This window comes from Heterodontus francisci, chromosome 36 (assembly GCF_036365525.1).
Source record: "Heterodontus francisci isolate sHetFra1 chromosome 36, sHetFra1.hap1, whole genome shotgun sequence".
NCBI classification, from domain to species: domain Eukaryota; kingdom Metazoa; phylum Chordata; class Chondrichthyes; order Heterodontiformes; family Heterodontidae; genus Heterodontus; species Heterodontus francisci.
Genome location: NC_090406.1, coordinates 9919192 through 9931571, shown reverse-complemented (window position 1 = coordinate 9931571; position 12380 = coordinate 9919192).

Genomic DNA, 12380 nt, shown 5'->3' with positions numbered 1-12380 from the left:
TCAAACTTTTCCACTTTATTTTTCTTCTGCTCTTTTCTGTCTCTATTTGCATGTGTGTATCGTGTATGCATGCTAGCGTGGGTGCGTCATGTATCTGTAGGGTTTAACCAAATTAGAGTTTAAGTTTAATAAATTTCAATTTTTCTTCTTTAAACCTGAGAAAGCCTGTTTGTGCTGGTTCCTTTGCCTTATAATTGGAAAGCGGTGAACAAGAATTCACCAAAGGGGGAGCTAAAAAAAAAAGTGTGTTTAAAATTAAACCCTGTTACAGTAAGATCAGGTGAAGGCTGAAAGGGAACCCTAGACCCCTTTCTCACCTGGTCCAAACAGAATTTATTCCACAGTGTGAAAGGCTTTGCCACTGAAAATGGAGCAGAGGTAAGGGAAGTTGGAAAGGACCCCGGTGTAGGGAGAGCAGAGGGTGTGCAATGGTCCTTAAGGCTGGAGAATGTTACAGTATGTGGCATGGGGCAAGGCCAAGGAGACACTTGCGAACAAGGTCAGGGATTTTGTACCAGCTGCTTTAATCAACAGCAACAACAACTTGCATGTATATTGCTCCTTTAACATGGTAAAAACATCCCAAAGCATTTCACAGGAATGTTATCAAACCTAATTTGGTACTGGACCACATGAGGAGAAACAAAAAGCTTGATCAAAAAGGTAGGATTTAAGGAGTGTCTTAAAGGAAGAGAGAGAGGTAGAGAGTCGGAGAGGTTTAGGAACGGAATTCTAAAGCTTAAGGCCCAGCAGCTGAAGGCACGGCCACCAATGATGAAGCAATTAAAATCGAGATGCACAAGAGACTAGAATGGGCTGAACACAGAAACCTTGGAGGGTTGTGGGGCTGGAGGAGATTACAGAGATAGGGAGGGGCAAGGACATGGATGGATTTGAAAACAAGGATGAGAATTTTAAAATCAAGGAATTGCCAGACTAGGAGTCAATGTAGGTAAGCAAGCACAGGGGTGAAGGGTGAATGGAACTTGTTGCGAGTTAGGACTTGGGCAGCAGAGTTTTGGATGAGCTCAAGTTTACGGAGAATGGAAGATGGGAATTCTTGATGCATCCCGAAGATCCATGATAGCCCCAGGTAAGATTAATTTCTGCCTCCCTGCACCACCCCACCCCACCCTCCATCCCCACCCCCTCCCCCACCCCCACCGCAGGTACTGCTCTCCAACAGCAGTGGGGAGACCCCAATATTGGCAGCCAGATATAGCCCTGGCTGAGGGGCAAGACCAAGGACGGACTCATAAGCAAGGACAAGGATTTTGAACACTTAGGGGACAGGCCTATCATTCACTAAGTAACATCAACTAATATTGGGAGCAACTTGTATGGAAAAAAAAATGTGCAAGTGAAGCATTTAACAAAATTAGGTTACAGGATTTATTAATATCTAGCAGATGTTGGCTAACAAAAGGTACACTGTCTACCATAGTAAGCAGGTAATAAAAGACCAACTAAAGTAATTCAGAGGTTAAAATGCCATCCAGTGGAGTTTCTTTCTGTTGAAGATTCTTTTTATCTTCTTTAATTCAGTAGAAAACAGTAGATTCCTCCCTGCAACCGTGTTCCACTGACAGCTGCTCCATTCAGAGATCAATTCCCTTCGTTTTGCTCTCTTGTCTCTGTACAAATGCCAAGTCAAATTGGATGAAGGGGAGCTTAATTTCTAGCTGCTAAAGCTCTGCTCCAGTCACGCAATACACCTACAGGGAATTTATGTACTTAAAAGGGCTTGCTGGCTGTAAAAACACAATAAGAAGCTTCTTTGAATGACTCATTGGAGCGAAAAGGCTGTCATGCTGAAAGAGAAAAAAAATGAACTGTTTATAATGATATAAATGGATGAATAATGGATGGGTGATGTTGGATAATCTGACTTAATGGAACTTGGCTTTAATTATTTCCACGCTTTGTGCTGTCTTGTATATGAAGAGGAAATCGCTCGGTGGAAAACAATAAAAACAGAACTCTATTTTGAATGTTGTTTCAAGAGAGGATTCACAGGCTCCAGTTCAGCTTTGTGTGGAAGTGCCTCATAGGCACTATTGTTTTCTCCTCCTGCTCCTCCCCTGAAGCCACTGACTTTTGATGGGGTTCCGATCCACCCAGTACTTACCCCAAGTGTTTGTTTTCCATGTGAGAGCCTCCATTGTGACAGCTGGCAAGCTATTCAACCTTGAGGGAGATCCTGAGCTGTTTCCTGTTGTCCCCAATGGCCATACAGACTCATTTTCAAGGAGTAGGTCACTGGATCAGGGGCAGGAACCATGGCTGATTTTACCCCTCCCTAGGGCAAGAGCGTGAGGCCAATAGTTGTGCCCCGACTGATGCCATACCACCAGCAATGGGATCCACAAACACCCTGATCCTCTGGAAATGGGATATCCACCTACCTTTACTCCACCAGGAATTGGAAGTAGAACCATCTTATCCTACTTGGAAACGGGATGTTATACTCACTCTCATGGCACCCAGGCTGGGATGTACACCCATCCTTTACTACCTGGGAAATTCATGTACCCCATTCTTTTCCCATCTGGACTGGGATCCACAACCATCCTTATCTTTCTGGGAATGGGATCTACATCTACATTTATACCACCAGGAATGGAATCTACACCTGTCCTTATTCCATTTAGTAACATCAAAGATGCTGTAAAAAGTGTGAGTTCATCCTGCCCCGTGGGTATTTTTACAGGTTGTTTAGGTCTATTAAATACACAACTGTGTCACTAATTATTTCAGCACTTTTCTTAATGACACTAATTAACTAATGAATAAAGTCATTACTGGAATACATTGATTTGGATCTACCGGTACTTCTCTATTATTTGATGTCTTTTGTCGGAGGAGGGGTTGGTCAGAGCCCAAACTTCAGCCAATGGGTCAAATACAGTGCCCAAGCTCCAGCAATTCAGCATCTTACAACTCAATACAGCACCCAAACCCTGGCAATGCAGCTTCAAATCTCAAGCAACTTATAACAATAACAACTTACATTTGTATAGCAGCTGTAGTATAGTAAAACGTCCCATGGTGCTTCCCAAGGCAAAAATTTGAACCAAGTCACGTAAGAGAATATTTGAACAGGAAGAGGTAAGTTTTCAGAGCATCTTAAAGAAGGAGAGCACAAGGCAGAGAGGTTTAGGGAAGGAATTCGAGAGCTTAGGCTGAGGCAGCTGAAGGTACAGTGCCAATTGGGGACAATTGGGGATGCACAAGAGGCCAGATTTTAATTCTATTATTTTTTATTTGTCCTATTTGAATTTTTGTGGATTTGGGGAGGGCTGCTCCCATAACACAATTGCCTCATTTGTGGATTATTTCTTGATCGAAAAGCAAATGGTGATAGCATAAGCAACTTGGAACACAGAACATTAATAGGAACATGGATTCAAACTTTATTCGTAGCTCCCGAGACTCCATGATATGTGGCTTCTGAAGATAAAACCCTTTAACTGGTTTTCCTTTGATAAGTTGTGAATTTCAATTTACCTGATTTTTGCTTTTTCAGTTGTCCCACTCCTCTCAGAAGTACATCAGAAATAGGCCATTCGGCCTTTTGAGCCTATTCTGTCGTTCAATAAGATTGTGGCTGTTCTTCTACCTCAGCTACACCTTCCCGCTCTATCCCCATGTTCCTGGATTCCCTTAGTGTCTAATTGAAGAAGCTGCTTCTTTCTGGGCAACTGCTCAATGACCACCTCAACTGAGCATAGGCAGCAAGTATCACCAAACTACTTAACTATGAGAGGGGAGAGTGAGCATCACAGCTGAGCCTGAACCCGTCCTTATCTGCTGCTCACTTTCGAGTGAGAGGTTTGGAGTGGGATGGGGTGGGAGGGAGGTGGGTGGTGCCTAGGTAGTGATCAGTAATTGGGAAGGCAGGGTGCTATCAAAGGATATGACAATAGGACAGTAAAGTAGACTTAATCAATCACGATCTTACTGAATTCCCGGGCCAGCTCGTGAGGCTGTATCACCTACCCCAGTTCCTATTTCTTATGACATTTCCCTTCTCAGACCCCACGCAGTCCCGAGGCCAATTGTAGTATGTTTCTGTCACTTCAGTTCAGATCAACTCAGTCACCACAATCCACGAATCAAACCTGAGGCATTCTGCTCTGTCGGGGAGGTGTTTTTATCTATTTGAGCCACCCAGGGATACTTTCATTGTAAATTATGATTCCTATTAATATCATATTTATATTACAGAAGCATTTAGAAAGAAAATAAAGCTCTTGCTCTTATACAGCACCTTCCACAACATTGGAACATCCAAAGTGCTTTTCAGCCAATTTTGAAGTGTTGCAATGTAGGAAACACAGAAGCCAATTTGCGCACAGCAAGATCTCACAAACAGCAATGTGATAATGACCATCTATTTTATTGATGTTGATTGAGGGATAAATAATGGCCAGAACATCAGAACTCCCCTTTCCTTCTTCGAGATAGTGCCATGGGATCTTTTCCATCCACCCACTCAGGCAGACGGAGCCTTCATTTAAGCATCTCATCCAAAAGACAGCATCTCTGACAGTGCAGCATTCCCTGGGAAACACAGGCTCCTCTCAGAGTGCATCTTGGTGCCTCTGAAGACGCAGGTATCGATTTGTTTACAGTTTCAGCTCCACGGAGGCCTTTGGCAGTTGAGACAAAATTGTTACAATGTTGGGTATAATACTTACATTTATATAACATCTTCTCACATCCTCGGGATGTCCCAAAGCAATTTACAGCCAACAAAGTACTTTAGAAGTTTTGTTACTGTTGCAATATCGGGAATGCGGCAGCCAATTTGAGCACAGCAAGATCCCACCAACTTCAATATGGTAATGGCCAGATAATCTGTTTTAGTGATATAGGCTGAGGGATAACTATCAGCCGTGACAATGACGTTTAGGATTTTTCTTACCTCATGGTCTGCAGATTGTATCCACACATTCTCATGGATACCCAGACTGGCAATCATTGAACAGACATTCTTCAGCGAGTGAACCCACAAATGGGATCGTTCCCCTTTTTACTGCTAGGCACCAATCACATCAGTTTCAAACTCAGTACCAGTTAAATACATAGCACCACCCACAAGGATTTGAGAGGAGATGCTGAAGGCAATGATGAAAGAGAACTGGATTCACATCAGTAGGGATGCACTCATTAACTCAAGGAACCTTCAGCAATTATGCCACTTGAGCTGTGTGCATTAATACTGTATGACTGTACTTATCGTGATCGTATCTCCGTGGATCCATATTGCAAACTCCCCCCTTTTCCTGATTCAGCCTCTTGTAAAATTGCTCTTTAATTCTCCTGCAGCCGGTTTTGATTGGAATGATGTCTGATTGTTCCACCCTGGAAAAAGCCTGAAGTACAAGCAGCATTACCGCAAGCCCACACTTTGTGAAATATTCTATATCTCCCTCTATGCTCTCGGCAAAATGGATCTGGGATTCTCAATCAGCAACCTAAGGTAAGATAAGAATTGTTCATTTGTACAGGATCAATTTGTAGCATTTTCATTAGGACCATTGTCACTGGGATTTCAGTAAAGTGTAATGACACACACAATCTTCGTTCAGCATCCACTTAAACTGCGAAAAGGTCCAGTAGCACAATTATAGATTGTGTCATTCCAAACTTGAGTAGTCTGGAGGCAGCATTTTAATTATATAACACTAAAGACAGAATTTGCATTTCAATAGTGCCTTTCACATCCTCGGGATGTTCCGAAGCAGGTCACAGCAAATCAATTACCTTTGAAGTGCAGTTACTGGCGTTCTGCAAGCAAAGGCAGCAGCCAAATGGTGCACAGCAAGATCCCAAAAACATCAATCAGGTTAATTGAACTCAAATTGCCACGAGATTAGAAGCAGAGAGTGGAACTGTGATTCACTGAGATTCAGCACCTTGAGGAAGAGATATTGGGTGGGGCAAATATAAGAATTAGACTGATTGTTGACTCAGAGGAAAAAGGGTGGGGACTCGGTGCTGGAACAAGATGGAAAATATCTTGTCTCAACAATGCTAGTAGCTGGCTGAGCTGGATGCATTTTCTTTCTCCCTTTGCAAGATAAATCAATAAGAGGGATCCATTCACCCACCTTAGCTCATTTTTAAATTTCATTTACGAAAGGTGGGCATCGTTGGCAAGGCCAAGATTTATTACCCATCAATTAAGAACTAACCTACAGTCAACCCTCAAAACATCCAGTTGTCTATTAGATGGCTGCAGGGTTTTTGCCTGCCCTACCCATGTGCTAATCATTCTTTATGAGCCTTTTCCGTTATGCGTTGTATCTGCACACTCATAGCCCAGCAGACTGGGAGGAGAAATATTTCTGCTTTCAGCCTCTCGTAGGGGTATTCTGGATTGTTTGACATTTGTTGCCTATCCCCACCTTGAACCTATGCCTTCTTGCCCTATTAACAGCAGGTAATGTTCCAGGCTTACCTTTCCTTTTTTTTAATGGAGGGTGCCCCTCAATCAAACTCTTTGGGGTAGGAATTTTTGGGGGCACGGTGACTCAAACCGGGCAGTATTGTATCTCCTGCCTGCTATACCCCCCACCCCCATCCTGCCCATTATCAGTTTCATTGATTTCAATACAACCTATGTCACACAATTCAGAGTACCCTCAACCAGATGACTTCAGTTGAACTATTTGTTTTTTTTTCTGGAGTGTTTGATCGGACAGTGCAGAGGGAGCTTTACTCTGTATCTAACGCCATTTGTTTTTGGAAGCCTTTATACCCCAGGCCCCTTTTATTTTTGTGTTGAGGGGGTTTGAACTGTTTGTTGTTCAAATATTAAATATGAAAATTAACTCTTCAGTTAATTTTCTTTCCTCGTTCCATTGCTCCCTACGTCTTCATTTAAATATCTTTTCTTCGCCACATGTTATTGATTTTGGGTTGGCACCAGGCACCACTTTGTGGCAGTGAAGTCTGGAGAGGTGAACCCTAGTCTTGGTTCCTTCGCCAATGTTGAGCCAGCAGATAGTATCGAATCACGGGAAATCATTGAATCACATAGCACAGAAGGAGGCTCTTCGGCCCATCGTGCTTCTGCCGGCTCTTTGGTAGAGCTTTGCAATTAGTTTCACTTGCTTATCCTTTCCCCATGGCCCTGCAAATATTCCCCTTTCTAGTACTTCTCCTTTGAAAGTTATTATTGAATCTGCTTCCACCATTTCACCAATTTCAGGCAACGCATAACGATTGGCTGTGTAAAAAAAAGGTTTTCCTCCTGTCACCTCTGGCTCTTTTGTCAATTACCTTAAATCTGTGTATGTTATTTTCTTCTCTATTTTTACAGTCCTCCCTTGGAGAATACTGTGAAATAGTGGAAGGATTCACAGGCTGATTAACAGTAAATGCTTCTTCCATAGCTGCAACTATTTTTATAGCAAGCAATAAGCTAATTAGTCCTGTTTGGGAAGGATCCATGGGATCTTGTGAGGGCGCATACTAAGATCACAATATATAGTTCATGCGAAAAGGGGATCCTATTGTTACTCTCCCCAGTTACGCTATTGCAGCTCTTTTATCAATTTTTCCACACTTTATTGCAAAAGTGTAACTCATGGTGTGATGTGCTTAGTGATATTTCAAACATATGATGTTACAAATTTAGGGTTCAGTGACAATGGTTCACCCATATTCCCCAATATCTCATCGAGCAGTACTGCAATTGACCTCCATCACCACCACCCCTCCCCCCGCCCAGGTTAGGGAGCATGAATAAATCAGCCAGGGTTCATTATCCAGCGACCCCTACTGGAAAAGGAATGCCCGCATGTTGTCTGCCACAGAATCAGAGTCGGCTGTGATGCTTTCCACAGTCAAACAGTAGGCTCACATGATGGCCACCTGAGTGAGGCGCTGGAGTGTGGCAGCACGTTTGGGACCATGCCACAGTATGAGTCAGTGACTTCAGTAGACAGAGGAGGAAAGCCAGAGGAATAAATATTGTTATGAATGACCGCTCCAGTCAAAGCCCCGAATCAAAATATACGATTCTGATTGTGGTGGGGGAAACGCACTGTTAATTCAATCCCGTCCCTCCACAGATTGCCTAACATATCATTTTAAACTTTCCAAGTTAAAGATAGACCCAGACAAATTGTACCATCTATTAACTCCCGGATGAGGCTAATCAAACCAGCTGTCTTTAGATCAATAAATTAACTGTTTAATTAGAAAAACTAAATTCTTAAGCACGACTAAGATATAAACAACATTTAAAATAGAAAAAATAGCGTCCTTGCAGATTTACACTCCTGCCAAAGTGGATTCTTCCAACGTGTAACAGTCTAAGGTTGCTTGAAGTCTTCGCAGTGCTCTGATTGGGGAAAAAAAGTTCTTCAACTGTAGAACAGTCTGTAGTCTAGTTCAGCAGTTGAATTGATGCTCTTCTATTCCAGCGATGAAATTCAACAATTACAGTTCAGTAGTTAAAGGAATTTGGTCATTTTCTTTCAAGAAATTAATCTGGCTTGACATCAGAATTCTGAGAGTATAATAAATAAGGTTTAAATAAATCAAGAGAGAGCTCTCATTTCCTTCAGTATATGTTGGTCCAGTTGTCTGTCTGTGTCTGTTAACTGTGTCTCAAAAGCCAATTTTCAGCTAGTTTCAAATGTCAATCGGCAACAATGTTAGGGGGTAGGCAGTGGTGTAGTGGTATTATCACTGGACTAGTAACCCAGAGACCCAGGGTATTTCTCTGTGGACATGGGTTCGAATCCCACCTCAGCAGAAGGTAGAATTTGAATTTAATTAATAAATCTAATGATGGCCATGATTGTTGTAAAAACCCATCAGGTTCACTAATGTCCTTTAGGGAAGGAAATCTGCTGTCCTTACCTGGTCTGGCCTACATGTGACTCCAGACCCACAGCAACGTGGTTACCTCTTACATGCCCTCTGAAATGGCCTAGCAAGCCACTCAGTTGTATCTAACCGCTACGAAGTCAATAAAAAGGAATGAAACCGGACAGACCACCCTGCACTGACCTAGGCACCGGAAACGACAATGGCAAACCCAGCCCTGTCGACCCTGCAAAGTCCTCCTTACTAACATCTGGGGGCTTGTGCCAAAGTTGGGAGAGCTGTCCCACAGACTAGTCAAGCAACAGCCTGACATAGTCATACTCACGGAATCATACCTGACAGACAATGTCCCAGACACTGCCATCACCATCCCCGGGTATGTCCTGTCCCACCGGCAAGACAGACCCAGCAGAGGTGGTGGCATAGTGGTATACAGTAGGGAGGGAGTTGCCCTGGGAGTCCTCAACATCGACTCCGGACCCCATGATGTCTCATGGCATCAGGTCAAACATGGGCAAGGTAACCTCCTACTGATTACCACCTACCGCCCTCCCTCAGCTGATGAGTCAGTACTCTTCCATGTTGAACACCACTTGGAGGAAGCACTGAGGGTGGCAAGGGTACAAAATGTACTCTGGGTGGGGGACTTCAATGTTCATCTCCAAGAGTGGCTCGGTAGCACCACTACTGACCGAGCTGGCCGAGTCCTAAAGGACATAGCTACTAGACTGGGTCTGCGGCAGGTGGTGAGGGAACCAACACGAGGGAAAAACATACTCGACCTCGTCCTCATCAACCTGCCTGCCATAGATGCTTCTGTCCATGACTGTATTGGTAGCAGTGACCACCGCACAGTCCTTGTGGAGTTGAAGTCCCGCCTTCACATTGAGGAGACCATCCATCGTGTTGTGTGGCACTACCACCGTGCTAAATGGGATAGATTTCGAACAGATCTAGCAATACAAAACTGGGCATCCATGAGGCACTGTGGGCCATCAGCAGCAGCAGAATTGTACTCAACCACAATCTGTAACCTCATGGCCCGGCATATCCCCCACTCTACCATTACCATCAAGCCAGTAGACCAACCCTGGTTCAATGAAGAGTGCAGGAGGGCATGCCAGGAGCAGCAACAGCCATACCTCAAAATGAGGTGTCAACCTGGTGAAGCTACAACACAGGACTATCTGCGTGCCAAACTGCGTATGCAGCATGCGATAGAGCTAAGTGATCCCATAACCAACGGATCAGATCTAAGCTCTGCAGTCCTGCCACATCCAGCCGTGAATGGTGGTGGACAATTGAACAAACTGGAGGAGGTGGCTCCACAAATATCCCCATCCTCAATGATGGGGGAGCTCAGCACATCAGTGCGAAAGATAAGGCTGAAGCATTTGCAACAATCTTCAGCCAGAAGTGCCGAGTTGATGATCCATCTCGGCCTCCTCCTGAAGTCCCCAGCATCACAGATGCCAGACTTCAGCCAATTCGATTCACTCCGCGTGATATCAAGAAACGACTGAAGGCACTGGATACTGCAAAAGCTATGGGCCCTGACAATATTCCGGCAATAGTACTGAAGACCTGTGCTCCAGAACTTGCCGCGCCCCTAGCCAAGCTGTTCCAGTACAGCTACAACACTGGCATCTACCCTGCAATGTGGAAAATTGCCCAGGTATGTCCTGTACACAAAAAGCAGGACAAGTCCAACCCGGCCAACTACCGCCCCATTAGCCTACTCTCAATCATCAGTAAAGTGATGGAAGGTGTCATCAACTGTGCCATCAGGCAGCACTTGCTTAGCAATAACCTGCTCAGTGACGCTCAGTTTGGTTTCCGCCAGGGCCACTCAGCTCCTGACCTCATTACAGCCTTGGTTCAAACATGGACAAAAGAGCTGAACTCAAGAGGTGAGGTGAGAGTGACTGCCCTTGACATCAAGGCAGCATTTGACCGAGTATGGCATCAAGGAGCCCTAGCAAAACTGAGGTCAATGGGAATCAGGGGGAAAACCCTCTGCTGGCTGGAGTCATACCTAGTGCAAAGGAAGATGGTTGTGGTTTAGAGTTTAGTTTAGAGATACAGCACTGAAACAGGCCCTTCGGCCCACCGAGTCTGTGCCGACCATCAACCACCCATTTTATACTAACCCTACACTAATCCCATATTCCTACCACATCCCCACCTGTCCCTATATATTTCCCTACCACCTACCTATACTAGGGGCAATTTATAATGGCCAATTAACCTATCAACCTGCAAGTCTTTGGCTGGTTGTTGGAGGTCAATCATCTCAGCTCCAGGACATCACTGCAGGAGTTCCTCAGGGTAGTGTCCTTGGCCCAACCATCTTCAGCTGCTTCATCAATGACCTTCCATCAATCATAAGGTCATAAGTGGGGATGTTCGCTGATGATTGCACAATGTTCAGCACCATTCGTGACTCCTCAGATACTGAAGCAGTCCGTGTAGAAATGCAGCAAGACCTGGACAATATCCAGGCTTGGGCTGATAAGTGACAAGTAACATTCACGCCACACAAGTGCCAGGCAATGACCATCTCCAACAAGAGAGAATCTAACCATCTCCCCTTGACATTCAACGGCATTACCATCGCTGAATCCCCCACTATCAACATCCTAGGGGCTACCATTGACCAGAAACTAAACTGGAATAGCCATATAAATACCATGGCTACAAGAGCAGGTCAGAGGCTAGGAATCCTGAGGCGAGTAACTCACCTCCTGACTCCGCAAAGCCTGTCCACCATCTACAAGGCACAAGTCAGGAGTGTGATGGAATACTCTCCACTTGCCTGGATGGGTGCAGCTCCAACAACACTCAAGAAGCTCAACACCATCCAGAACAGAGCAGCCCGCTTGATTGGCACCCCATCCACAAACATTCATTCCCTCCACCACCGACGCACAGTGGCAGCAGTGTGTACCATCTACAAGATGCACTGCAGCAATGCACCAAGGCTCCTTAGCCAGCACCTTCCAAACCCACGACCTCTACCAACTAGAAGGACAAGGGCAGCAAATGCATGGGAACACCACCACCTACAAGTTCCCCTCCAAGTCACACACCATCCTGACTTGGAACCTTATCACCGTTCCTTCACTATCGCTGGGTCAAAATCCTGGAACTCCCTTCCTAACAGCACTGTGGGTATACCTACCCCAAATGGACTGCAGCGGTTCAAGAAGGCAGCTCACCACCACCTTCTCAAGGGCAATTAGGGATGGGCAATAAATGCTGGCCTAGCCAGCGAAGCCCACATCCCTGAATGAATAAACAACAAAAAAATGTATCTCTCGATCCTCAGTCGCTGAGTGGCTGTATTCTGGGGCAACCAGAATGCACTCTTTGAATCATAGTCTGAGTGGCTGTATCCTGGGGCAACGAGAATGCATTCTTTGACTCAGTCTCTGGAGCTTGTTGCCTTAAAGCAGTACTGCTCCTTTTCCAGCCTTAAAGGCACACCACATTCTTCCCGGGAAAAAAAACGACAGGATCATAACAATATACAA